Consider the following 27,952-nt stretch of genomic DNA (forward strand, 5'->3'; position numbering starts at 1 on the left):
GAGACAAATGAAAGAAAAGTAAAGGAAGGAAAGATGGCACCTAGGCAAGAGTGCTCTTCAAAATCAAATAAGCATTTTGAAAGCAGGCCATTTTTGTTCTACCCCATCCTTTAAAGAGAACCCCAAATTCAATGCTTGGTCTCAAATACAAATCTCCCCTCCGCTCTAATTCTTTACTTTTTTTTTTTAAGCTACCTAGTAAAACATTTTATGGCGAGGACAAAAAAGACAATGGCAGAATGCTAATTATTAGCATCATGTGATAAATCCAATGTAAGAAAAATATCTGTTTGTGAAAAAAATAAGTCATGTTCTAAAAGTCATAATGAAAGAATATATTTGTGCTGGCTTTGATGTAGAGATCCTGCAATAACCTAAGCTTTGTCACTAAGCTTTGGGACGTGCTGATGTTCAGAGCTTTTTAGACCTGTCCACTAACTTATTGTTCCTCTGAGTCTGTTCCCAGTTTTTTTCCCTTTGGGAAGCAGGTTCTTCTTACTGCTCAAATATGCATTCAACATCTTGTAGTCATTAATATCCCAGAGGCAGGGGGTAAAGGGGCAGCTTTTCAAAGTGTCTCTGCTCACTTGATTTTGGATTACTACTACAAATCCTGGAGAAGTGGGAAGGTGAAATTTATCCTTCCTCGGTAACAAATTACAGGTTTTCTTCTCTGAGATGTTAAGGAGTTGTGATTTTGTGTGGATTTACCAAAAAAGGGGTGTATTTGTCCATCTGTGATTTGATGAATGACGATTCACAAAGCCATCAGTACACCTGCTCCCATGAGAAGAGATATACTTTATCTAAAGCAAGAAAATGATCAGTAACAGTAATTGTTTTCAGCACAGTAGCATGCATTGGTTCAGGCATATTTTCACTTCACAGATGTTTAAAGTCACTCGGCACTCAGCCTTCAGACTTGTTATTCATTTGGCATCCAAATTCATGTTTCATAGCCATGCGGCTACCTAATGTGCCATAAATAGAAACAATCCTCTGAATTTCAGAGCTATACCCTGGGCCTGCCCTAACCTATGCAGCTGCCTAACCTACGCAACTCCTGTGTTTCAGGATATATTTGCAGATTCAAAATACTTATTTTGGTCAGTTGCGTAAAACCATTTATTCCTCAGATATCTAGACCTGCTAGTTAATATAAATCTGTGTTCTTTTGTATTTCTCTGCAGGGTGGTGGGTGTCTTCTTTATAATCTCCTTTTATTTGTACTTGTATTTGAATTGTGGATACACCAGTGAGCAGGAGAATGATCCTACCCTGGTACTTAGGAGAAAAGAAAAAGAACAGAGATTTGTAATCCAGATAATTCACAACCTGGAAAACTAACGGAGCCATGGTCCATAATGAATAGAATTTTAGAAAATATTAGTTTAAGTCATTAGGAATGATCACTTTGTGTGTGTGTGCACGTGTGTGTGCATGCATGTACACTATTGGTATATTTAAACACAAGCCCATGGAATCAGCATTTTTTATACTGATGAACATTTTTTGCAGTTCAGTCTGAACATTGTTCCTGGCAGAGCTGGCAATGCCATTTCAAAATAGCATTAAGCCTCACCATCATTTGCTACTTGATTCAAAGAAATAGAAAGTCATATAATGGTACAAGATGTTGCTACTTTATTTCATTGGCCCCTTCCACATAAACTAATGAATGTCTAAGGGCAGAAAATCCAGCTATAATTTAGGGCCTCAAACCATTCATTTTAGTTTTCCTTTAGCAGGGCTAGCTAAAACAATCTCATATTTAGTGGTTTATATTGTTCAATTTTGAAATACATTATAGTTTGAATATTGGGCAGGTAAGAGATTAATTTGCCTTTGTAAAATTGCACACCCTTGGGGGCAGTAGTATTTTATGCACAGGTAAACAGGAATTTTTTATCAGCAAATCTATGGAGCTGACATTTTTATGCATTCTACTTTTTTTTTAAAGCATGAGTTTAAGCCCATGAACGGTAGATTCCCAGTTTTAAATTGCTTGTTGAACTCATCTTTCTGTTTAATGTTTATGTGGGTCATAAACCAACATTAGGTGTAAACTTTACATATATTTATGTATGTATATATATATATATATATATATGTGCTTTCCTCAGAGACAAAAAATTTTATTATCAAGTTGAGTAAGTGAATAATTTTTTTCTACTTTAATACATATGACCCATTTCATAAAGGATGAAATATATATATACATATATAAATTTATATATATTATAAATATATATATAAATATGTATCTTATTTTACTGTAATAGTGAAATATATTTCACTATTGTGGTGAAATAAGAAGAAAACTATAAAAATGAGCATTGTCATCATACAGTGTATCTAGGACAGATTGCCTATTTTTTTTGCTATATTTTTGCAAAAATCAAAAATTATGATGAATATTGATTACACCGGCTTTGTATAAGGTTTACTCTATCCAAATTCCTTTACAAACAATTTTATTTTTATAAAATTCTGATGAGCAGTATGTGGTGCTGAATTCCTCAAGCAAGCTACGCTGAACGCCTATGATAATGATCACAGCAATTACAAACACAATAGATGTACCTCGCCTCAAATGAGATCTGAAGTCCTGATAAAAAGAAGACTGGGCCTCTTCCTTTTTCCTGTGTGTGACTTGTGTAGCAGCTTCTTTATCTATAACTAACAGGTCAAAATGCAAAGAGGCGATTTTGTAATATAATATAAAGAGAAACAGAAACCAAACCTCTTGCATTTCTACTGCTATGCTCACCCTTTTCTCAAATAATCTTGGCAGCTTTGCCTCTCTCTAATTTTGCTAACATCTCATAGATATAAAACTGTGCACCCCCAACTCTCTGGCTCCTTCCCCTCCCATCTCTCTTCCTTCCCACTGTTTCATTACATTTTTTTATGTGCATACCATCAAGTCCTCTTGGACACATAATAAGATTTGTGCCAGACTATGTTTCTTGGCTTTAACGGTTAGTTAGCTTTCCAGAATACACATGCTGCTTTATACATGCTTTTATTACTGACATCATGAGAATGCATCTCTCCTATGTTTACAATTGGGTGTTCACCCTTAAATAAAAACAATGAGATCAGGTTGTTTAAGAGAATCTTTGAAAAGCAGAATAAAAACAGCTGTTATCTGCTTGAATCATTTCATTTTCTTTCATGATCTGAATGATAATTATGTGTAGCAGTGGGCAGTCTCCAGCTCTCATTATATGCCATACATCAGAGCCTCTTTCAGGTTGGAATTGGGACTCTGTCCCCCAGTTCCAACAGGATCGTTTCAACCTCATTTCTAACAGGTGTTGGTATTTGCGGGAGGGATAAGGGGAGGATAAAACACCTTTGCTTGTTCCAACTGAGCTCCAGATTCAGGAGGCTGCTTTTCATTGGCAATGTGGGTTTGAAAGTCAAACCAGGTCCTTTCTGAAATCTCTCTCACCAGGAATGAATTACAAATATTTCCACATGTCAAACCAGTGTACAATAGGGTGGTCCTTATTAATCAAAGCTCTCTTAAACCAAGTACAGATGGTAGCAATGAACTTCTCTTCCATGAAGATTTCTTGAAAAGGGAAGAAAATACATCTCACAGAAGTGCACATTTCTTCACGTGACACCAGACGAGGAATAAGGAGCTTACACCAAATGTAACCAAAACCAAACCCAACAAAACAATAATAAATAAATAAAAATGTAAAAATCCCAGTGTTTGGATCTCAACAATCCAAACCAGAAGGTAGATTGAGCTGATTTCCATTTCACACAGCCCTCATCACAAGCCATTTCTCAAGATTCCACGACATTTGCCTAGAGACTGACAAGCTTAAATTGGTCTTAACCTCTAGAGTCCCCTTTTCATATCACAGATGTTGCTGATTGGGGAGCAGAGCTTCTTTCCCCAAAGTCAGTGATTTTCAAGCTCTGGTGTCATCTGCCACGGAGAGTGTAACTCCTCTCAGACAACAATGTCATTTGTTATTTTTAATTAACAGAAAAATGTAGATAGGAATGGTTGAAATTGCATTGTATTCAAAACTTGAGAGTAAGGAGAGTCAGAGAAGCAATTCTATTTAAAGAACAGCCCAGAGGCTGGACCCATGGCTGCGTTTCTCTGACCCCAGCTGTATTATCTAAGCCTCTCGGGTAGCAAAAAACTGGGTTGGGGAATCTCCTGGGAACAAAGACTCCTTGGGATGTTCTGTATGACCAGGTGTTACTATTTAGGAAGAGTATATTTCAGATGTTTTAGCAAAATTGGCTCCACTTCTCCACTCAAGATTGGTGCTATTATGGTCCCGTGCAGTCCTTCAAGGTGAGGGATCAAAAGACACTAGGGTGTCACTCAGTTCACACCTTATCTCAAAACAGTGTTAAACCTAAATTGTATTTGAAAGGTGAAAATTCTGTTGTGAAGCCCTTAACACAGAAGGTCTGTGATTTCCACTGATAAAAAAAAAATTCCATGATGTAAAAACTACCAGAGGCCTTTTCTCTCTAGCCTAAATCTTTTATACTGCAGCTGAGAGTGTATTTCCTTCTGGTCTGTGCTCTGTAAAAGTGAGCAATATTCAAAATTGTTTAATGTATGGGTAAAAATTTTTTAAAGTCTCATCTCAAACTTTTTCAAGATAATTACAGTAAAGATGGAAAATTTTTCTACTAATAGATTAAATGTGTTTATAACCTCAGATTAATTATAATCTTTTTCAAGATGACAAAAGTTTTATAGCATTTCATGAGGTAACAGTTGATTGGATTTTAAAAAGGAGTGAAATGAAAGTGTTATATATAGGGCTTCCCTGATGGCGCAGTGGTTGAGAGTCTGCCTGCCGATGCAGGAGACACGAGTTCGTGCCCTGGTCCGGGAAGATCCTACAGGCCGCGGAGCGGCTGGGCCCATAAGCCAGGGCTGCTGAGCCTGCGCGTCCGGAGCCTGTGCTCCGCAACGGGAGAGGCCACAACAGTGAGAGGCCCGCATACCGCAAAAAAAAAAGTGTTATATATAAGAACAATTCCCTTACTGCCATAATCATGATTCCACAATGACTTTTTTGGTGAGGGGAGGAGACTACCCAACTGATTTTTTTTAACTTATTGGAAAGTTGCAAAAGGCCTTGTGAAAACAGCCTCTAGTATTATTTAGAGAATGTGAGATATTTTGTTAAAGGTATATATATTACTTTACTTCAATACCTTGTACTATATTTCCGTATCCCAAAGAGTGTACTGAATGTGTAGAAATAGATTTGAATCCAGGTCTTGTCTTATTCAAAATAGATCATCCAATTCTAAGTTGACACAAAATCATGGGCAAGGGCTTCCCTGGTGGCGCAGTGGTTGAGAGTCCGCCTGCCGAATCAGGGGACACGGGTTCGTGCCCCGGTCCGGAAAGATCCCGCATGTCGCGGAGCAGCTGGGCCCGTGAGCCATGGCCGCTGTGCCTGCGCGTCCGGAGCCTGTGGTCTGCGATGGGAGAGGCCACAACCGTGAGAGGCCTGCGTACCGCAAAACAAAACAAAACAAAACAAAACATGGGCAAATGCCAAAAGAAGACCTCAGTCTTCCAATTTTCTTGTGGTGTTAAGTGATAATATCTCAGTGAAATTTAGTTTTGACTGTGCATGCTCCCCATCACAGACTGGGCATTCCTTAGAAAATATTTGTATATGCTTTTAGGCTTGTTACTGAACCATCATAAAATTCAGTGCTATTTGTGTACTCTGTGGTATAAACTAACAAAGTAATGTCTATGCTGAGAAGACAGTGAATGATTTAGAACATGTATTGAAGTCTCAACACTATTGAAGAATGTCTGAAAATTGTCGTAGAATATTAACATGGACTTTTAGAATCTTTGCTAAAAGCCATGTTTACCTTCAATTCAGATATTACACAAGTCTATAAGTATTTTATAGTAATCTTGGTTTGTCTACTAGTCTATTAGAATAAAATTAAAATAGGAAGATGTCACATATCTGTCCATTAGAGGGAATTAGTGAGAGTGCCCATGAGTGAGAAGAGAGAGTAGAGAGAGGATGATATTTTAATGGAAGAGTCAGAGGAAGAAATGAAGGAAAAGGAAGAAGAGGTCTAATTCTCCATCTAGATAATAGTAGGTCCCAAAAGTTGCTGTAATTTGTCTAAAATCATAGATCTAGTAGGTGGTGGTAAAAGGGTTGATATTCTGTTGTCTGATTCCGGGGGCCATAAGCTTCACTGTGCTCTAGTGAGCTAACAGGACATGAGGTCTATCCATCAATTATTAACTACCAAATAAGATACTTTAATCAGATCTTCTGATTAAAAACCAAAGACCTGGACTTTCTCTATCTACAATCTCTGTCATCTTAGGAAGGAGCCATAGATAAGTTACCAAAATACAAAAAGACAAACTTCAAACATATATGTAAACTTTTTTTTTTTCTGGAAACATTTAATTTTAAGTACATTTTTTCTTTTCAAGAGTACCACTTATTGAACTCCTTGATGATAACATCACTTTTGATATGAGAACAGGAGGTATTATCATTAAAGAAAAGTGTCATGCAAATTCCATTAGATTCTTTATTTTCTATTGCTATTATTCTGGAATTAATTGCTTGTTACCAAGAACATCTCTTCCCAGATTCCTCTGAACAGATGAGACCTGTTGTTTAGATTTTCCCTCAACTGAATGAACCTTCTTATCTTATACATGTCACAATTTTTATTACACATTTTAAAAAATGGTTGAAAAATGGGTGCCACCTAGAAATGTATTCAGCATAGAGTGGGATAGTTAGTAAATATTTTTCAAATGAATAAATGAAAGTCACTGGCCTTTGACAAGACTCTTTGGGGGTAGAGGTGATGAATAGATCACATAAAGACCGGTTGCATTCTGGGGACATGGTACAGTAGGCATGCTCTATGGACAACACCATTTCATGGAAAGATATGAAGAATAATACTGAGCAGCCTGAAGAAAATGGAGAAAACAAGAGCGACTTAAAAGAAAAAAAACTGAGTTATCATTTTGCTTCAAAGGGAGATAGGGAGTTTAAGAGGAAATATTTTACTTTTTACAGTAGTTTTTGTAGTTTCAGAGTCCCTTTCCGCAGTCTTATTAAAACAAGTTGGCTGTGGTTAGATCCTGTAGATTAGAACAATGTACACCAGAGGGTTGATGGCAGCAGTAATATCACCTTTATATGGTGGATTCTCTTGCTGTGTATCAAGGAATCATCACCCATTGACCCTTGAGTGCAGGAACTCGTATGTGATTAATCAAGGAAGCACTATCTTTGTTGAACTCTGGAGAAAAAATTCTGTACCCAGCAGGTGAATAACATATTAGGGAGCCTGGCAGGCAGAGTGGCATATTCCCTCCTGACCTCAATTTCCCAAAGACTCTGTGTAGTCTTGTTTGTGGATGACACACTCAATGGGAAAAGCACCAGGCTAAGAAAAACAGCGAGGATCCTACCATAACCCTATGGTATAGGGAGACAGTTGTCTTCTCATTTAGTTAAAAAAGGAGGCTAGATTTCACTGGCATTTGAGAAAGAAGAAGGATAGACTAATTTGATTACCTGTTTTGAAAAGAACTGTGTCATGTACTAAGTCTTTTGTTACGTGTTTGTATCTGTTTAGTTTACTACTATTGGAATTGCAAAAAAAAAAAAAAATCTGTTCTTAATCCTTTAGAGAGAAAGCCTGGTTATTTTATTATTTCTTCTCTATGGTTGAATGAGTGGTTATTTTCGAGGGGGGGATGTTTATAGAGATTTAAGCATAATATATATTTGAGTTTATTTTTATTTTAAATTTAAAAGTTAAAACTGGGACAAAATTATGTGGGTTTTATTCCCCTAAACAGACAATCCACTAATGCACAGTCAGTTTGAGCAGGTAGGTGAAAATGATGCTACTTAATTACTTCATGGACAACTAAGATGTTTCCTGAAGTTCGTTAAAAAAAAATTCTCAGAAATCACTCTCATAAAGACTCTCAAAATGAACAGGACAGTGGTATAAGCATAATAGGTGTTCAATTATTAATTGGCCGATTGATATATATCTATTAAAAGGGGTAGAATCGCTATTTATTGTCCTTATGCATCCAGTGGGTACAGGCTTCTTCAATTTTAAACTTTGGCTGAGTGATTGTATAAGCATTTTAAATGCTGGAGGCAGGTAACAGCATCGTCCTACCTCTTGAATCATATAGGCCTCCAATTGGTGTTTCTTCCTTACTGCTAAATTAAAACAGACGATAATTCTCAAGTAATTAAAAAAGTAGAAGCAACTTGCAGAATCCTCTTTTCTTACCAAAACTTAAGCTGGAATAAGATTTCATTTAGAGAGCAATAAGAACAGAGACTGCTTAGCTAACAGGGGATCACCTATGAAATCATTGGTGCTTAGTTTATGAATGTTCTTAAATTTCAAAAGAATGTCTTCCGTGAAATTCTACATATGTACAATGACTTTTCTGGGGCATGAAATTTTGTGTTGTATCTGAACTTTCAGCATATCCAGGTTTTTTTTTTTTTTTTTGCGGGGGGTACGCGGGCTTCTCACTGTTGTGGCCTCTCCCGTTGCGGAGCACAGTCTCCAGACGCGCAGGCTCAGCGGCCATGGCTCACGGGCCCAGCCGCTCCGCGGCATGTGGGATCTTCCCAAACTGGGGCATGAACCCGTGTCCCCTGAATCGGCAGGTGGACTCTCAACCACTGCGCCACCACAGAAGCCCTGCATATCCAGGTTTTAATCACTGATCTCCTTCCCACCCCAAAATGATAAAGATAACTAAAACTATTTAAATATTACTTGCTGAGAATTTCTGATTCATTAAAAATGTAATTGTTAATAGCATTTTAACCAATTTATCTCCTCTGTAATGAGAGACTAGGGAACTAGTTATATATATATATTTTTTTTCTTCCTCTTTTCCTCTGTAATGTTAGATCTCCACTGGAAAGAAAAGGACAACAGCTGGAACTTATAACTATTTGGAAACATCAACATTGTTGAAATTTACACTCCCATGTGCAAATGGTATCAATCAAAAAAATGTGTACAAACAATAAAAGAGGAAAGCAATGTTATCAAAGGAGCAAGATTCAGTTGGATGGGGCACAAAAAGTTATACTTGTTCATTTTCAGAATAATATTATGAATCAATAAAATGAGATAGATTTGATTATAGCAAGATTTTGCAAAAGAGTTTCTAACTCAGGGATATGCATGGTCTATACTAGATGGCTGACTTTATGAAACATAAGTGGTTTTCCCCCACCACATTGTATAAGCAAGAGAGGCTGAACTATAACATGAAACTGTGCCACTTGGCACACTTTCCCAGTGGATTTCAAGATTGTAGTCTAACATGTATCTCCTGAATACTTGGGCCTGGTCTCTTACTAATATGCTTCCAGCAGAGGGGTTGCACCAAGTCTTCCACTGCTAATTTATATCCTGCTTATCTAAGAGAGATTGGTTAATCCAAGTATGGCACTTTGGGATTTGGGATTAGACTAATACTCCTCTAATATAGATAGCATTTTTTTTTCTTTTTTTGCGGTATGCGGGCCTCTCACTGTTGTGGCCTCTCCCGTTGCGGAGCACAGGCTCCGGTTGCGCAGGCTCGGCGGCCATGACTCACGGGCCTAGCCGCTCCGCGGCATGTGGGATCTTCCCGGACCAGGGCACGAACCCGTGTCCCCTGCATCGGCAGGTGGACTCTCAACCACTGCGCCACCAGGGAGGCCCTAGATAGATATTTTTATTTGTCTAGATTTTTCCTCCCTGGGGCTTTATCTGCCAAGCTAGCATCTTTGTTAGCATTAGCTTGCTCCTCCAGCATAATCTAGTAGACGTTGGTAAAAATGGATGAGACTTTAGTATCCATAAAGACCCTAAGGCTGCAAAATATCATGGGAGGGTAGGTATAAAACTTAAATATCTCAAATATCTTCAAAACCTCCTTCCTAAAATAAACTTTATTTTTATTCATTGCATCCAGGCAGGAAGTTTGTTTTTAAGTCCAGGGAATGTTTTTTTTTTGTCTAGGGGTGGGTTGTTGTGAAGGGCAAGATGTGTGTATTTTGTGCTTTAACACATGGTTTAGAAATATCAGTACTCTCCAGATTTGAAAACAACCTCTAATTGTAGAGGTGTTGTGTAATGGTTGAAAGTATGCACAGTAGAATCAGACAGACCTGAATTCAAGGCTTGGCTCTGTATTTTGCAGGTATATGACTTTGTGAGTTACCTTCTCCCCTGCATCATGCTTCTCATGAATATATTGGAGATAATGAGTGCTATGGAAATTAAATAAGATGATATATGTAAAGTGATTAGTAAAGAAAGCACTTATCTCAGTGGTCAGAATTTAGTAAATGGTAGCCATTATTTATATTATTATTATGTTAGATGCATCCCCAAACTTCACTGACAACAGTAAAATACTTGTTTCTCGATAGTCTCTATTTCTCCTTTCCAGAGAAAGTATCCAAACAGGCATCTTCTGGTCAGAGAGAAGTCACTAAATAGCATTCAGCGTGGATAGAAAGTGAAGTATGTGGTGAAACTGTCAAGCGTTAGTCTGACTTTTCCATAGACAGACTTCTGCAAGGATAAACACTGATGCATTCAAAGGGCACATAAAGATAAATAAAGGAGCAGAGGACTTGATAGAGAAGTAAGAGTAGAAAGATAAATCCTCTTTTATTTTAGAAGAAAAGTTATGTGAGCCACAGATAGGAAATTATTGCAAAGTGCATGAAAACTGAAGCTTGTTTGCCAAATTCTCTGTTTTTTGTTGTTGCTTTTTTTTTCTTCTGCAGAAAACATTGAAGTTACTGAAAATGCCTGAAGAATGACTGCATACATTGGTAGAGAGAGCAGTGGCTCTAGTTCATCATTTTCAGTGTTTACATTAAAACAGCAAAATCACAGGGCAGCTCTTCTGTGATAGCACTTGCTACATTGTACTGCAATTTATGTTAACATGACTGTCTCTCACGAGTGCTACAAGCACAGGACCAGATCTTACTCATGTATCACCAATTCTGAGCACAGAATCAGTGCTCAGACAACCAGTTTGCTGCATTAATGAATCAATTTCGGTGAGTCCCAGATAAGGGCATTCATTTATCTCATTTGTTAACAAATTTGATTGCCTGTTGGATACTTCAAAACAGCATATGCTAAACTAAAGCTTAAAAAAAATTTCTAACTCAGTAGTTACCAAATGATGTTAACATGAGGATCTCCTTTAAGTGTCAAGAATTTTCATGAGCATTTGTACTCGAATTATCTCCTGATAGAGAAAATGCATGACCCAGCAGCTGCCAAAGCAGCTTCCACATCTATTCAAAACTGGTAGTATAACGGCTGTTTGTGGCAGCATCTCTGTTATAGCAGAACAACTGAAGGCAGGTTACGAAAACATAATAAATGTCCACCCATAGTGGATTGGTTAAATAAATTATTCTACACTCACATAATGAAATACTTCACAATACTAAAAAAGAAGCTGGTCGATCAATATGTACTGATATAGAAAAATGTCCAAGCTATATTAAGAGAGAACATCAGATTGCACCATGGAACATAAAGTATAACTCCCTTTGTGTACAAAAAGCTACACAAAAAATCTATTGGGAAGAATGTGGAAAAATTCTGGAAAAATGTACAATACCTTGAAATGACTGTGATAGGAAGAGGGCATTTATTTTTTCACGTTAACACCTATTGTATTGTTTGAATTTTCCCCAGACGAGCATGAATTATTTGTATTTTAAAAATCAAAATAGTGTATATATGTCAATCCCAATCTCCCAGTTCATACCACCTCCCCCTTTCCCCCCGTGGTATCCATACATTTATTTCTGCTTTGTAATTAAGGTTGTCTATACCAATTTTTCAGATTCCACATATATGTTTGTTTTTTTCTTTCTGACTTACTTCACTCTGTATGACTGTCTCTAGGATTGACATATATACAATGTTGATACTATGTATAAAATAGATAACTAACTAGATAGAACCTACTGTATGGCACAGGGAACCCTACTCAATGCTCTGTAGTGAGCTAAATGGGAAGGAAATCCCAAAAAGAGGGGATATATGAATACATATAGCTGATTCACTTTGCTGTACAGTAGAAGCTAACACAACATTGTAAAGCAACTATACGCCAATAAAAATAAAAAAAATAGCATGTCTTTATATGAATTATCTATTATATATATATGCATACACACATGTGTGTGCATGTGTGTTTGTGTGTGTGTGGTGTGTGTGTGATATTTTCCCCCCCTTTGCTTAACACCTATATGCTCTGCCAATGGCTGTTTGGTACATGCCTCCAGGTGAAAATCCTTTGCAATAATTCTGCAGTTCCCCCATCATTCTTTCATCACCATAATGAAAACCAGTCTTACAGTTTCATAAACCTTTTACTTTTTTTCAGAAAACAAACAAACCAGCAGGTTTTCAATTGTTTGCTAGCTGCACTATTCATTACGATCAGGAAACATTACAGGAATCCCACTATTAGAATGGATAAAAGAAGAAATCTTCTGATTGATTTCAGAATGAAGTCTCAAAACTCCCCTCCTCCCTTGTTCTGTGACAGCCTAAAGTAGGAGTGAGGGGTAGAAGTGTGGAAGGGAAAAGCCACAGAACACTTAATGTTCCAGGGAGCCCAGTGCCACTACCTCAATCTGCGCTATTGGATCATTTGGTTGACTCAAGGTCAAACAAGCTACAGAAGTGAGATTAGAATTCAGTTTAGCAGACACGAAATTTTATGCATACAGTTTCTTTTTAACCTTATAGTAGCTCCATGTTGCAGAAAGTGCAGGAACCACGCTTTGCCTGCCTTCACACTCACTTTCCCTGACAACTTCCATCCAGTACCAGGCAGAGTGCCTTGTATTTATAGATAACCAAAAACTATGCAGTTAATTAGTGATTGAATTAAATTGAATAGGTTAGATGACTTTCCCAAGACGACTCAGCAGGTAAAATGACACGTGGGATCAATCCCTGAAACCCCATTCCCAATTCAGACCTCTTACTATTATACCCTAACCATACTTTGCTTAAGTCATTTGTCACAAGGCATTTAACTTTAAATTCTATGTAATTTTAAATTCCTTTGTAGGTTATTGTTGATTTTTTAATTTCCTTTAAATTTAAGAAAAATAATAAGCTATTAGACAATGTCCCCCTTCATCTGCATCCCTACACTAATATCTATCTCAGCTCATTGTCTATTTTCTTCATAGTTCTTATCACAACTCAGAATGGCGTTGTCTTTTTACTTACTTCTTTTGAGTATGATTCTCTGACTAGAATGCAATCTCTATTAGGAAAAAAACCTTGTCCCTGTTATTTACAGGGTCTCTATTTTCAATAATGGCTACATTATTGACTGTTGAATGGTTCAAAAAAGGTTACATTATTCAGAGAAGTCTTGCTGAAAACAACAACAAAAATTCATATTAAAAAGCTTTTCTTAAAAGCATCTAAGAGGCAATCTAAGGTAGTAAGATCTACAGAATAAAACTGCAGAAAAACTGGCATTCTAGAAAAGCAAGTACAGCGTAGAGTACTTAAGTTGCCTTTGACCGAAGGGTATTTTGTATTCCATCAAATTAGACCTATGGCTTTGGTAGACTCGTCAAAGGTCTCCAACTAAGGGAGTGTAAAAGGACATCATACTTAAATTAAGCTGGATCCCCAAAAGGTCCCAATCCTCAATGGACAAGTGAATCAATAGTAACTATGACTTTACCCTTCCATCTTGTGACATCACATCACAGAGCAGGTGAGAAAAGGAAGGAAGAAAACAACCTGTTTTAGAAAAGTTGTTGCTGATATTTTTTAGGGATTTGCAGCCTATACCATACACTACTTTGGGGGTACTGGGTTCTTCAATCTGTGATCTTGATTTGTGATGGTTCTAGACAGTGCCACTAGGGGTCTGGCAGAAATTAACATGTATTCACCTGGAAGAAGGCACCTCCGTGCTAGACGTCAAGGAATCCCCATGACTAAGTATATGAGGAAACAAAGAACTGTGAGTGAATACCAGGAGAAACATTATTCAGAAAGGATAAGTCTACAGACCTCAGATACTGGAATTATCTGTCAGAGAGACTGAAACTACTACTGCCGCAATTAAGCAATTAAAAGGCAAGTTTGAAAATAGCTGCAGAGAACAAGAGCTATAAAAAGTGACATAGTAGGTTTGAAAGAATGCCACTTGAAAATTTTTTCGGAAAACTTCAAAAATCGAGATTAAAATCCAACAGACAGATTTAACAGGACATAAAACACCACTGATGTAGATCAGAAAAATTATTCAGAACAAAGCATAGAGAAATGAATGAAAATACAGAGGAAAAGGTAAAGATATGTATCATAGAATGAACAATTTTAGTATATGTTAGATTCCCAGAGGGGAGTTGAGAGAGGATGAGACAGACATTACTTGGAGTGAAAAGAGCTGAGAAGTTTTCTCAATTGAATAAAGGTACTGATCCAAAGGCTTGAGACACCCCCTATTCCCAGGCAGGATAAATAAAGAAAGGCATACTACCTACATCACTGTGAAACTGCAGACTGCAAAAAACACAGAGCCTGGAATACAGCAGTTGGTTAACAAGTAACTTTGGATAAATGAACTAATTTGTACTTAACACTGAAGCCTTTGAGGTTAGATTGCCTTATTCAATCATATGACATAGGCTAGCTTACTTCAATTCTCCAAGCTTTAGGCTCCTCTTGTGTAAAAGAGGATAATAATAGTATTTACTTTATGATTGTAGAAAGGATTAAATAAGTACTTAAAGCATGTGACATAGTGCCTCACGTGGAAAACATGTAATAAATGTAATCTTCCTTAAAGTTGTTATAATACAAAAAACAAAGTAACTATTTGCATGATTTAGCATTTATAAAAGAAAATTTTCTTTATTTTCTAAGTTTGTCTCTACAACAGACACACTTTGCTGGTATAATCTTCTTGTCTGTGATTTTGAATTATTTTAGAAAAAATATTGGTGACTAAAGTATTCTACAGTGTTTGACACAGACTCAAAAAATGAATAATGATAACAATTAACATTGGTATATTATTTTACAAGTTCAAAGTGCTTTAATATACACCATTTCACGACTGACTTTCAACACTATCAGCTTCTGAAGAATGAGTTATTTCCTGTGGAATCTTAAATCACAAGCAAAACTAGCTGAAGTTAATTCTAAAAATAAGGATCAACTTCCATTAAAGTCAGAACCCTATTAAAATCAATTCAAAAAAAGCCATGACTGTCTAATATTGTGACACATTGCCTAACCACTCCTCAAGATAATGATAGAACATTGGTCTCAGTGGTCCTCATGCAATATAGATTGAATATTGATGGACAGCAGAGTCGAAAAGACAATATCAAGGACAGTAGAGATGAGAGGAGATTTAACAGCGTGCAATTTAAAAGTGTGCTTCTACTCATGAGAGTGGTAGCAACAGCCACATTTCCATAATGACCATTGATTCAACAAACATTTATTTAGCACCAACTGTTTGCACCATATTGGTCAAGGGTTTTTTAAACCTAGTATATACACAGCACACCATTTATTTTAATGTGCTTTTATTAGTTCAGTATAAAGTATTTTGTAAGACCTGGTGACCGAAAGCAAAATGTACTAGCACAAAGACAATGTAAACTTCTAGGTTATTGCAGAGAAAATCATGGCCAATAACAGTACATTCATTTGGTCTTTGCTGGGGACTTGTTATCATGTGGTTACCAAATAGGAGAGGAAAAAGAAATAACCTGAGGATATTTTGGTGTACAATATGAAAAACACTGTGAGAGAAGACATTATGGAGGCTAGCAAATAGAAGCAATTCAGTTACCACCTTGCCACCCACCAAGGACTGCTTGTCACCTTTGAAATCAAGGCCAGAACAACTAAGCTAAATGAAATGGTTTCCTGCTTACTAGGTTTATTATATTAGGTCCCTTATAAAAGAGCCTGTGTCTGTTTTATTTCATTTAGATAGAAGAATAGTCAGACATGTCATTAGATTACCTTTGAATTTGACCTTGTACTTGTCATATTTTATGGTAAAGAATAGGACTTTTTTCAGGAAAAAAAAATAAAATTCTTTCAAGTCAGACATTGAAACCTAATAGATTGTACTATTTAAACAGAAAACAAATTAAGATCGCTCTGGAGCCGTTTTTTTTTTTTTTTTTTTTTGTAATTAGCCACAAGTTCCTAAAGGACATTAGATAATTATAGAAACATACTGAGCTATGTGGTCTCAGACTTCAAGTTAACACTTCTTTTCCTGGTTTCTGATGACCCTTCATTTTCTTTAGCAATAATTTTGGGGACCATTCCCTTTTGCTTCTGAGTAAATCTTTGTATTTACTTAGCAGCAGCTCTAGATTAGAAAAGTAGAATTATCTTCTTAGTTTTCTTCAACAGAACTGTCTTAACATAAATGTTGCAAGCCCTCTTTAGTTTTTATTTTAGTTATTAATTAAATATAGAACGTTTTTCATTATTAACATATTATTAACTCATTTTCTAGTTATCCTAATTAACAAACTTTCTCTAATACTAGAGCAGGCATTCCAGTTTCATTGAATCACATCTAAGGATTTTTCCTTGCCACCCTTTCCAAAATAGTGTTTGATAGCCTTATGTATCAGGAAATATTTCTATGTGTTTTCTCTAAATCACTCTTGTGTTTATTCTTTCTCATTGACACTTCATCTTCCTTTTCCCTTTTATTTAATTTACTTATCAACCAACTGTTATGAATAGAGCAAATTTTCACCTTTCACAGATGTAGTACTACGACATCTTTTGAGCTCTCATTTCTATTTCAATTCAGGAAAATAAAGTCAGTTTAAAAACTATATTTTTATGCTAGGCTTATATTCACATGGCTTTATGATTTTCCAGTACTCACCCAAGCCCCCAAAGCTGTACCTCACTAAAGAAAAATAGTGGGTTTTAAATAAATTTATAAGACCATCACTTTTATATGGCCATATAATAAAAGAATGTATGAAAATAGTATTGATAAAATTTAATACTGCTCTTCAGGTGTAGCAGAAGAACAAAGGGATGGAACACTATTTTTATATATTTATCACAAGATACCCAACTATAGGCAACATATGTAGAATTGACCACAACTTATTATCCTGTTGGACAACTGTAGAGATTATGGTAACAATTGGGTTATGATGTTTAAAATAAATAGGAAAAAGATAAAGTCATGTTTTTAATAAGCATTAGCAACTGATAGAGAAGATAATACATATCTGAAAATTATTTTAAAAACATCCTGTGCTTAAAGTGAGTGGATGTAATTAATAACTTGGTTGCTCCTTTTACCCTAATCTATTATGAGTTGTATTATGAAGTAGCCTTTCTAAGTATTTTCAAACATGTTAGTTATCATTGACACATGGTCACATAATATTCTAAATGTTCAGCAGGTATGTGGACTGAATTATGTCCCCCTCAAATTCATATGTTGAAGCCCTAATCCTCAATGTAACTGTATTTGGAGATAGGGCCTTTGAAGAAGTAATTAATGTTAAATGAAGTCGTAAAGGTGAGGTCTTACTCCATTAGGACTGGTGTCCTTATAAGAAGAGGAACAGGGGGCTTCCCTGGTGGCGCAGTGGTTGAGAGTCTGCCTGCCGACGCAGGGGACACGGGTTCGTGCCCCGGTCCGGGAAGATCACACATGCCGCGGAGCGGCTAGGCCCGTGAGCCATGGCCGCTGAGCCTGCGCATCCGGAGCCTGTGCTCTGCAACGGGAGAGGCCACAACATTGAGAGGCCCGCGTAACACAAGAAAAAAAAAAAAAAAAGAAAAGAAGAGGAACAGGCACCAGAGATCTCTCTCTTCCTACCACACAGAGGAAAAGCCATGTGAGGAAACAGCCATCTGCAAGCCAGGAAAAGATGTCTCTCCAGAAACCAACCCTACTGGTACTTTGATATTGGATTTTTAACTTTCAGAACTGTGAGAAAACAAATGTCTGTTGTTTAAGCCACCCAGTCTGTGGCATTTGTTATGACAACCCAAACAGGTTAATACAGAAGACATTCAAATATTTCAGATCACATATCAGTAAAATTAAAAAAAAACACATCATGTATAGGATTATAGTGACAGTGATGGAAACAGTACATTCTGATTTCACAACTGTTATAAACTTGTTATTATATACTACTCAAACCAAGAAATGATTCATTATTTAAAGATTAATTTAAAACGCAAAAAATGATTAAACAGTAGGAAGAGGCACAGAGTGAAAAGTAAAAGTCTCCTTTCTTACCTCTTCGAACCTCCCCACACATTCTAGCCAGGAAGCTAATTTTAAGAGTTTCTTAAATATCTTTCTGGTAATATTCTAGTCATACACACACACACACACACACACGCCTCTACCATTTTTATGCAAAAAAGATTGTACTATACTTCAGCAACCTATTTTTTTTTTTTTTTTGGCCACACTGCGCAGCATGTGGGATCTTAGTTCCCCGACTGGGATTGAACCCATGCCCCCTGCAGTGGAAGCATGGAGTCTTAACCACTGGACCACCAGGGAAGTCCCCAGCAACCTACTTTTAATCAGCTAAAAACATATTTCCCAACATATAGACCTTTCTCATTTTTAAGGGCCACGTAACATTCCACTGTATGAGTCTGAGTATACCCTAATTTATCTAACCAGTTCCCAACTGATAGGCATTTTGATAGTTTCTGTTTTCTGTGATAAACAAAGGTACAATGTATATTCTTGCATATATCTTTGCACATTTATAAAATAATTTTCATAGAAAAAAATCTTAGAAATAAAAATACTCAGTGAAAGAGTTTGTGCATTTTTGCTTTATTTTTAGTTTTGATAGACATTGTTATATTTCCCTTCAAAGATGTTGTACCAAAGTACCTTCTCACAACAGAGTTTGCAAAGAGTCTGATTTCCTATGCTTTGGTTAAGACTGGGTGATATAAAGCCTTTAGATTTTTATAGAGTATACCTTATAGTTGTTTTAATTTGCATTTTTTTAATTATCAGAGAAGTTGATCACCTCTGACAAACTCTTCTCTGGAGCACTTGTTGTTGTTAGATAATGAAGAACATATCACTTGTGGTTGTTCAAATAACTACACACACACACACACACACACACATTACCCCTCTCTCTTTATCTCTCTCTCCCATACTGCTATGGAACACTCAGAACCTCAAAACCTTTTTTTAGCAGCTGTGTCTTCACGTGAGATATTTCAATGGTACAGGATCAGGTCAATCACTTTGATCTACTACTGAAATCAAACCCTCTTGCACTGTTGGTGGGAATGTAAATTGATACAGCCACTATGGAGAACAGTATGAAGGTTCCTTTAAAAAGCTAAAACTAGAACTACCGTATGACCCAGCAATCCCACTATCCTGAGAAGACCATAATTTAATGACACATGCTCCCCCTTTTCATTGCTGCACTATTTACAATAGCCAGGACATGGAAGCAAACTAAGTATCCATCAGCAGACGAATGGATAAAGATGTGGTACATTTATACAATGGAATATTACTTAGCCATAAAAAGGAACTAAATTGGGTCATTTGTAGAGAAGTGGATGGACCTAGAGTCTGTCATACAGAGTGAAGTAAGTCAGAAAGAGAAAAACAAATATCGTACTTCAACGCATATATGTGGAATCTATAAAAATGGTACAGAGAAACCTATTTGCAGGGCAGGAATAGAGATGCAGATGTAGAGAACAGACGTGTGGGTACAGGGGCCAAGGGGGCTGGAATGAATTGGGAGACTGGGATTGACATATATACATTACCATGTGTAAAACAAATAGCTAGTGGGAACCTGCTGTATAGCGCAGGGAGCTCAGCTCGGTGCTCTGTGGTGACCTAGATGGGTGGGATGGGTGGAGGGAGGCCCAAGAGGGAGGGGATATATGTACACATATAGCCGATTCACTTTGTTGTACAGCAAAAACTAACACAACATTGTAAAGCAACTATACCCCAATTAAAAAAAAATCAAATCAAATCAAACTAAAAGAAATATTAAGAGTTGAGTTTTCAGTTTAAAATAACTCCAGAGGAATAAGCTCTTTCTAAGTATCTAAGCTTTTCTTCAATATGGTTCAATAGAGACAGCTGGAGTGATGGATGGAAAGAGCAGATGTTGTGTGAATGAGAAAAATATTGGAAACTTGAGGACTTGTCTTCACTGCTGTATGCGCAAAGCTTAGGACAGTTCCTGATTTGTTTTACGTGCCCAAGACAGACAGGCTAAATGAATACATGAACAACTGTAAATGCTAAACATGTAAGTAAAGGAATTAAAAAGTTATCTTGAAGAAAGAATCCTGGAAATTTTCCTTGATAAATAGAAACATCCCTGAACATACATTAGTTAGGTTTCCTATGGAAACATTCAAGTTTTGTAATCACCAGACTAACAGAATGGGATCTCCCAACACATTTAATAAAATTTTTCATATTTCCCATTACTCCCAGAAATTCTGGGATCTTAAGGTAAGAAGAGTTATATCAATCCAGTTGTTTCTTGATTTTTTACCGTTTATTTTTGGCAGATTTTCAGCTCAGACAATGGAATGATAGCCTTTAAATGAAATTTTATCTTTGATCAAAGTTATTTCCTGGTTTACCTCCTTTATTCACCTCTGCTTTTTTCCCAGTGCTTTATAATGTCTTTCAATCTTAAATAAAGTTGCTTTTTAAAGAGCAAATAATGTAGACAATGGCATGCAACTGAAAATAATTCACTTCTATCTCAGGCATGTGTGGGTCATCAGGCACACAATATGTCTAACAAGTGGTTAGCTCATAACAGCTACCCCTATTGTGTGTTAGTCTCTAACGGACATTCAGATTGTTATTATTTTAAGCTTAAATAGCAATAGAAGTCTTGATAATGATGGGATATTGAAAAATCACACACGCTGAGTCTGGGTAATTTTCAAATTTCAATCAGACAAAAGAAAACAAAACCTGCATTATAGCTATGAATGCTGATGTGATTTGGTGTGAGAACTGAGGGATTGATAACTGTTGGCGAACAGCAGAATAACTCCCCTGGGAAAATACCATATAATGATGACTATATAACTTATGCCATGGTATGCTGAGACTTATTTAGAACCTTAAAGCACAGAAGGGCTCAATTAGGCCAATACATGAGAATAATATCTACAAAATTCTTTTATGTCAATAATTAGTGAAACACAGGAACAAATACTAAGGGAAAAAAACTAAACCACTGTTGGACAAAGAAATCATGACCAATGAAGGTCATGACCTTCCTTAGCACAAATCAGGCCAGACAACTTAATTGTTGTTTTTTATAGGATTACCAAATTGGTGGATAAAGGGACGTAAGTGGGGTTATAAGAGCAGGACTGTAGGGAAATGTTTGATGCAACCATCATTATTTGTTTACATTATTGGGTTATAAGTCCATTGTTGGAGTGTTTTGAAAAATAATTTACCACAACCACATGAGGTTTAATCTCAGGAAAGGAAGCATTTTTCAGTATTATAAAATTTATTCATAGAGAATAACAAATTGATATATTTAAAGGAAATGATATGTTTATGTCAAAAGTTTCTGAAAAGGAGTCAAAATTTCTGCAGACGTTCTTCATGAAAACACTAAAAGGAATAGAAGACTATTTCTGGGACATGATAAAGAGGCACTACTGTAAACCAAAAGCCTGTATTTAATGGTGAAACCTAGGAATAAGGTAAGGATCCTCATTACCATCATTAATTTTGTTTTTATTTGGGGATTTCTGATTACGCAATATATCATGAAACAAAATATAAGGTCTAATTACTGGGCAGTTATAATCCCCCCAAAGTTATATAAAATAAAAGTTTATGCATATGACTTATAATTGTGTTTATTATAAAGCTAGAAATAAAACTAAAAGAAGAAAGCCTAGTCAAAACATCAATAAAAGATATCAGTAACCCAGGGTATTTGTAAAATGAAATCTCTAAATCTTATATAAAGTTACAAATATAGCTGCAATCTATTTAAGTAAAATATATAAAGAAAATTAAGAACCGTACTGAGATCTTTAAGGATAAAGCATGATTCTGGAAGAGATGATTGAACCTCATTTATTAAATGTGTAATATAATTCCCACACTTATTTATATGTTCAGGTAAATGAAACAAAATAGGAGTTTTAGGGAAAGTTAAAACTTTTTTTTCTAACATAACACTCAATAGGAAAGAAGGCAAGACTCAAAGTAAATTTGAAACAACTATACCATCACCACCACCACCACTACAGGACACGTTGTAAACTTATCATAAGTAAATCCATGAATTTGGTATAAAAATAGATAGCTGAATCAAAAAGAATAAATAGCCCAGAAATAGTTGTCATTATTTATAAAAATGTATAATAAAGGCAGTGTAAATCAGTACAATGGGGAAGAGGTGGCTTAGTCGAAAGGGGTATAGTTTAAAGACTTAGCCAATTGGAAAAGGCCATGTATTCCTCACCTTACATTTTATTCCAAACATTAAAATGAAAAAAGAAATACATTGTTAAGGTAGCAAAAATAGAAGTAAATAAAATAGATTTTTGGGGCTTCCCTGGTGGCGCAGTGGTTAAAAATCTGCCTGCCAATGCAGGGGGCACTGGTTCAATCCCTGGTCTGGGAAGATCCCACGTGCTGTGGAGCAACTAAGCCCGTGCACCACAACTACTGAGCCTGTGCTCTAGAACCCGTGAGCCACAACTACTGAGTCCGTGTGCCACAACTACTGAAGCCCACGAGCCACAACTACTGAGCCCGCACGTCACAACTACTGAAGCCTGCACGCTTAGAGCCGGTGCTCTGCAACAAGAGAAGCCGCTGAAATGAGAAGCCCATGCACCACAACGAAGAGCAGTCCCTGCTCGCTGCAACTAGAAGAAAGCCTTCACACAGCAACGAAGACCCAACGCAGCCAAAAAAAAAAAAAAAAGTTTAAAATAGATTTTTGGATAGAAAATAAATATGAATTCACAATTAAAAGGTAATCATAAAAATTCAGTACATTTAGTTTTATAAACATAAAAATACTTATAAAGGATACCTCACTATATTTAATAAAGGGTTAATATCTTTGTTATTAAAAAAACTTACAAATTCATAAGTACTGGGCACAGAACACGAACAGACAATTCACCAAAGAGGAAATACAACTAGTAAACAAACATATGGGAAAATGTTCAACTCATTAGTAGTCAAAGAAATGCAAATTCAACTTAGACTGGTGAAAAAAAAGTTACAGTTTGTTTTCGTAGCTCAGTCTTCTGAAAAAAGGAGGGAGTAGAAGCAGTTTGAGTCTTGGGATTTCTGTTTGTTAGGGAAGGTGTGAGATGTGAATTAGCAGGAGAAAACCATGTCACAGTGACCTGGGAGAAAGCTCTCCCCCAAGTTTTCCTGGGAACAAGTGGCTGGGTGGTAGTGGGGGTGTGTGAAAGGAGAGAAGCGTGGATGGAAGATTCTGGGAAAGATGATATTTTCTTTAGCTAAGTTGAAGTAAATTTTAATAAACAGGTAAGAGTGGTGTTAACAAATATGAAATACGGCATCATCTTTCAAAGATTACATCAGCAAAACACTGAAAAATTAAATAAAATATTGTAGTGGTGTGAACCTGGAATTTTACTACCTAAAATAACATTTATAATATTGCATTTAGGATGTTAACAAGCAGTTAGAGATGGTTAAAAGATTAGAGACTAATCTCAACCATTAAAATGCGTAAGGTTTAGTGAGTACTATGTTTTGAGCATTGCAGAAAGCACTTTACATGGATTCTTTAATTTAGTTCTCACAATGAGGTATATGTTGTTATTGTTCTTATTATTACCTCACTTTTACGTAAGGAAAAATTGAGTCTCAGGGAGGTTAAGAGACTTGTAAAGCTTACATTGCTAATATATATTGTAGGGAGCTACAATTTGGACCTGGACATTCTGATGACAAAATCTGCTCACAATGACTGCGTTATACATAACGTGAAACACCATGCCATGAGATTGTAAGCACATTATAATTTTGACTCTAGAAAGTGCACAAAAATTCAAAACATTAAAATGCTGAGAGGTGGTGTTAAGGTGGTGGGATAGCTAATTCATCATTTTTCTCTTTTTGAAGTTTTTAAAAAGTAGGGCATGACACTTTAAAGTAAGATATTTTTAAAATGAACTGTCAGGCATTAAAACTATTTACAAATAACATCACAAATTTGTATCACAAACAGGAAGTGCTAATGATCAACATGGACTGAGGATGATGGTGAGTGTCACAAAGTCCCCTTCAGGAATCTCAGAGGTAGTAAAAGACTCTGAGAATTTTCCAACCTAAACTGCTTCTGGGATAATACCTTTCCTGCTGTCTTAGTATAAGTACACACCAAACAGCATTCAGACAATATCAGGATATGACATGATTTTACTAAAATAGGTGCTAATATAAGATTTCACAACTTTTGATACTGACAAGAGCTAGAGCATGAGGAAAGTGCTGATGACAATAGCACCATTTACTGAGCATTTATGGCATGCCACACAACATACTGAATACTTTTCTTGCATGTCAGCTCTCAGAGTAAACTTACAATATTATTATTATCTCTGTTTCATATATTTGCTGATGATTGATTTTTTCCTGAAGGCGTTATTTATCCCTTGGCTCCAGTTCGTTGTTTTTGATAAATGTAAGAAGTCATGAATTTATCTTCTTGACCAAACACTGTGCTACGGGTGTTGGCAACCCCTGCCTGAATGCACTGTGCCTCCAAAAGTCACAGCTCATGTTCAGTCTGGTTGGGTCTCATGAAGTGGCCAGCTAATTCCTGGGGTGTTCATCCTCTTCTGTCATGTAGGAGTAAAGTAAACCTCACACAAAATCACAAAGTATTGGGGGGTGGGTAATTGATAGGAGATAGTGAAAGGAGAGAATGAGAGAAGGAGGGGAGAAAGGTAGGGAGGGAAGGGAGGAAAGGAGATAGAGTGGGGGAAGGAAGGGAGGGAGGGAGGGAGGGAGGAAGAAAAGGTGTGACTCTTATTAACAAAGTTATAACATACAATTCCATGAAATCACTACAAGCTTAGTCAACCAAGTCAGGCATTTTGGGAACAGTATAGTGTTTGGTCTGCCTCCATGAAGGAGGCTGGAAAAAATCCCAGAATTTCAGGCCATGAGGCAGTTTTTTCTTGGTTGGCAGTATTCTGCTGTTCCCGTTCTCAGAGCTGAAAAAGTGTGAAAGTAAAATTTACCCCACAGGCAGCTGGGAAAATGCCTAATGGTTCTCTGGAATAGGTTAGCAATAACCTAGTGTGTCCAGCTTTGGACTTCACAGTTTTGAACTGAACAAAATGGAATTTCAAAACTTTGTAAACTGACTTCTGAAGGAAGGTTAAGGATATCTATATTATTCAGCCTAAGAAAAGGAAGAGAGAACAGGGCCAATGCCAGGAATGGCAGGGGTCAATCCACTGAAAAGTGAAAGCTGGTATTTACTGCTGTCTTGGTAATGATGTTGTTGTTGCAGCATTAAAAATTGAATTAATTTATTTTATTGAACACAGTGAGCATAGGACCTAATACGGGTCTCTTTGTTCTAATTATCAGAGTGTCAAAGGATGTATTTTCTTACTTTTAAAAATAGCATCAAGGATAGCATTTTGAAAAAAAAAGATCATTAAGTCCAAGTGATGAAGCAGAGCTGAAGTTATCCCTGAGGCCACCATTACATTATAGCATGAATCTAGTGCAAGCCTTCACAGAAGGAGGGGTCCCAAAATTTCATTTACTAAGGGATTGTTTTAAACAGTCAAGGAGTCCTCCAAGATAGGACACTTAGTAAATAATGTGAAACCATTTCAAGTACTGATATTCTTTTTTTTTTTTTTTTGCAGTACGCGGGCCTCTCACTTTTATGGCCTCTCCCGTTGCAGAGCATAGGCTCCGGACCTGCAGGCTCAGCGGCCATGGCTCGCGGGCCCAGCCGCTCAGCGGCATGTGGGATCCTCCTGGACTGGGGCACGAACCCGCGTGCCCTGCATCGGCAGGCGGACTCTCAACCACTGCGCCACCAGGGAAGCCCCCTGATATTCTTGCAACATTCCACTTTAATATTCTCTAATCTTAGAACCAGTGGTAGAATGTTAGAAGCACCTAAAGATGATCATATTTTCAATGTTTGTAAGCAGTGTCATGTTCTTTCCATTTGTATAAATTTCTGAAAACACAAATGTTCAGCTGATACTTGTTGCTACAGTTAGTTCATTTACAGCCTCTTCATTGATAAAATTCCTCTTCTTGTTTACACACATATATTATTATAGATGATCAGTTCTTGCTGCTGTTTGTTATCTCAAATACCTTTGAATAAAATTCAAAGCCCTTCATAATTTGGACCTGCTTAACCACTAGCTTCATCTTTTGGCCTTTCAATGGTAAAATCTGATCATTTATCTTCTAGCAAACACCTATTCATCCTTTAATTTTGAGCTTGAATGATCTCCTATATAAACACTTCTTTGATTCCCTGAGCAGACTTAAGTGATCGATGCTGCTGCCATTATATTTTGTATATACTTGTAAAGACAGATATCAGACTGAATCTGCTCACAGGCACTCACATCTCAACTGACTACAAGCCTCCTGAGGACAGAGATAATATCTTGTTATCTTTGTGGGCTGGGGACCTAGCATTATGTCTGGAACAAAAACTCTATGATAACTGACCTCCCATGGAAATCCTAAAGCAGACAGACCACGACTGGTGGGCACGGTCTTCCACCCACCCCTGCTCTCAAGTGAGGGCTGACTAGAAAAAGGAGTATTCTCCACTCAGGAAGGGGGAGGCAAATGATGGGTCTCTATGTCTTCAGTACTCTCTCATATCATTTTTCTGCCTAGGGACCAATGAAATTGGTGCCGACTAATCAGGAAACGCCTGCTGCGCTGGAATTCTCAATAAATCCCAGGATCCTAAATAGATATGGTAGTCAGTATGTATGTAAGCTAGAATGGGCCATTACTATCACAGCTGGGACCTGCGCATGTGTGAACTGCATGCCAGGATCCCCAGGATTGGAGTGGATTAGGGGGGCAGGTTTGTCTGAGTCATTTCATTAGTATCCCAGCAAGGCAACTTTGCATTTTATGGGATTAAACATTTTTACCCTACTAACTGTGTTATGTTGGGGCTTTGTTGTGTGTTTTTTTTTTTTTTTTTTTTTTGTTGTTGTGTGTTTTTGAATCAAGAACTGGATAAAAGGATGGGATTAAGTACTCTGAATAGTTTCATTAATCTCAGTACCTTAAGGAATGGACCTATCATCCTACTTTTTCTGATACTATACTTTCTTTCTCCCTATGTATGTAGTATGTATATGTATATTATATATGTCTACTTATATGTATGACTATATATATTTGTATGTATATTCATGTATATTTAAAGGTGGTCATTGATGACTACTGCTGAATCTTTCTCATGCATGGTGTTACTGAATCTTAGGTTTATGTGATTAATCTTCAGGCCTACTACGTTTTCACATTATCAAATTTATTAAGTATAATCTTTGCTTCAGTTTATTGCTTCAGATTATCTGGATATAGCCAGATTCACATTCTGTCTCCTAAATCACTTGCTTTTTTTCCCCCCAGTTTTGAATCTTCTATGATTTTGATGGCCCACCCTCCATGTCACCATCCAAACTCTTGATGAAAACAAGCATTTGGGCTTCCCTGGTGGCACAGTGGTTGAGAGTCTGCCTGCCGAGGTAGGGGACACGGGTTCGTGCCCCGGTCCGG

This window comes from Delphinapterus leucas, chromosome 1, assembly GCF_059928025.1.
Source record: "Delphinapterus leucas isolate spDelLeu-1000000601 "Yukka" chromosome 1, BTC_Dleu_Yukka2, whole genome shotgun sequence".
In the NCBI taxonomy this organism is placed as follows: domain Eukaryota; kingdom Metazoa; phylum Chordata; class Mammalia; order Artiodactyla; family Monodontidae; genus Delphinapterus; species Delphinapterus leucas.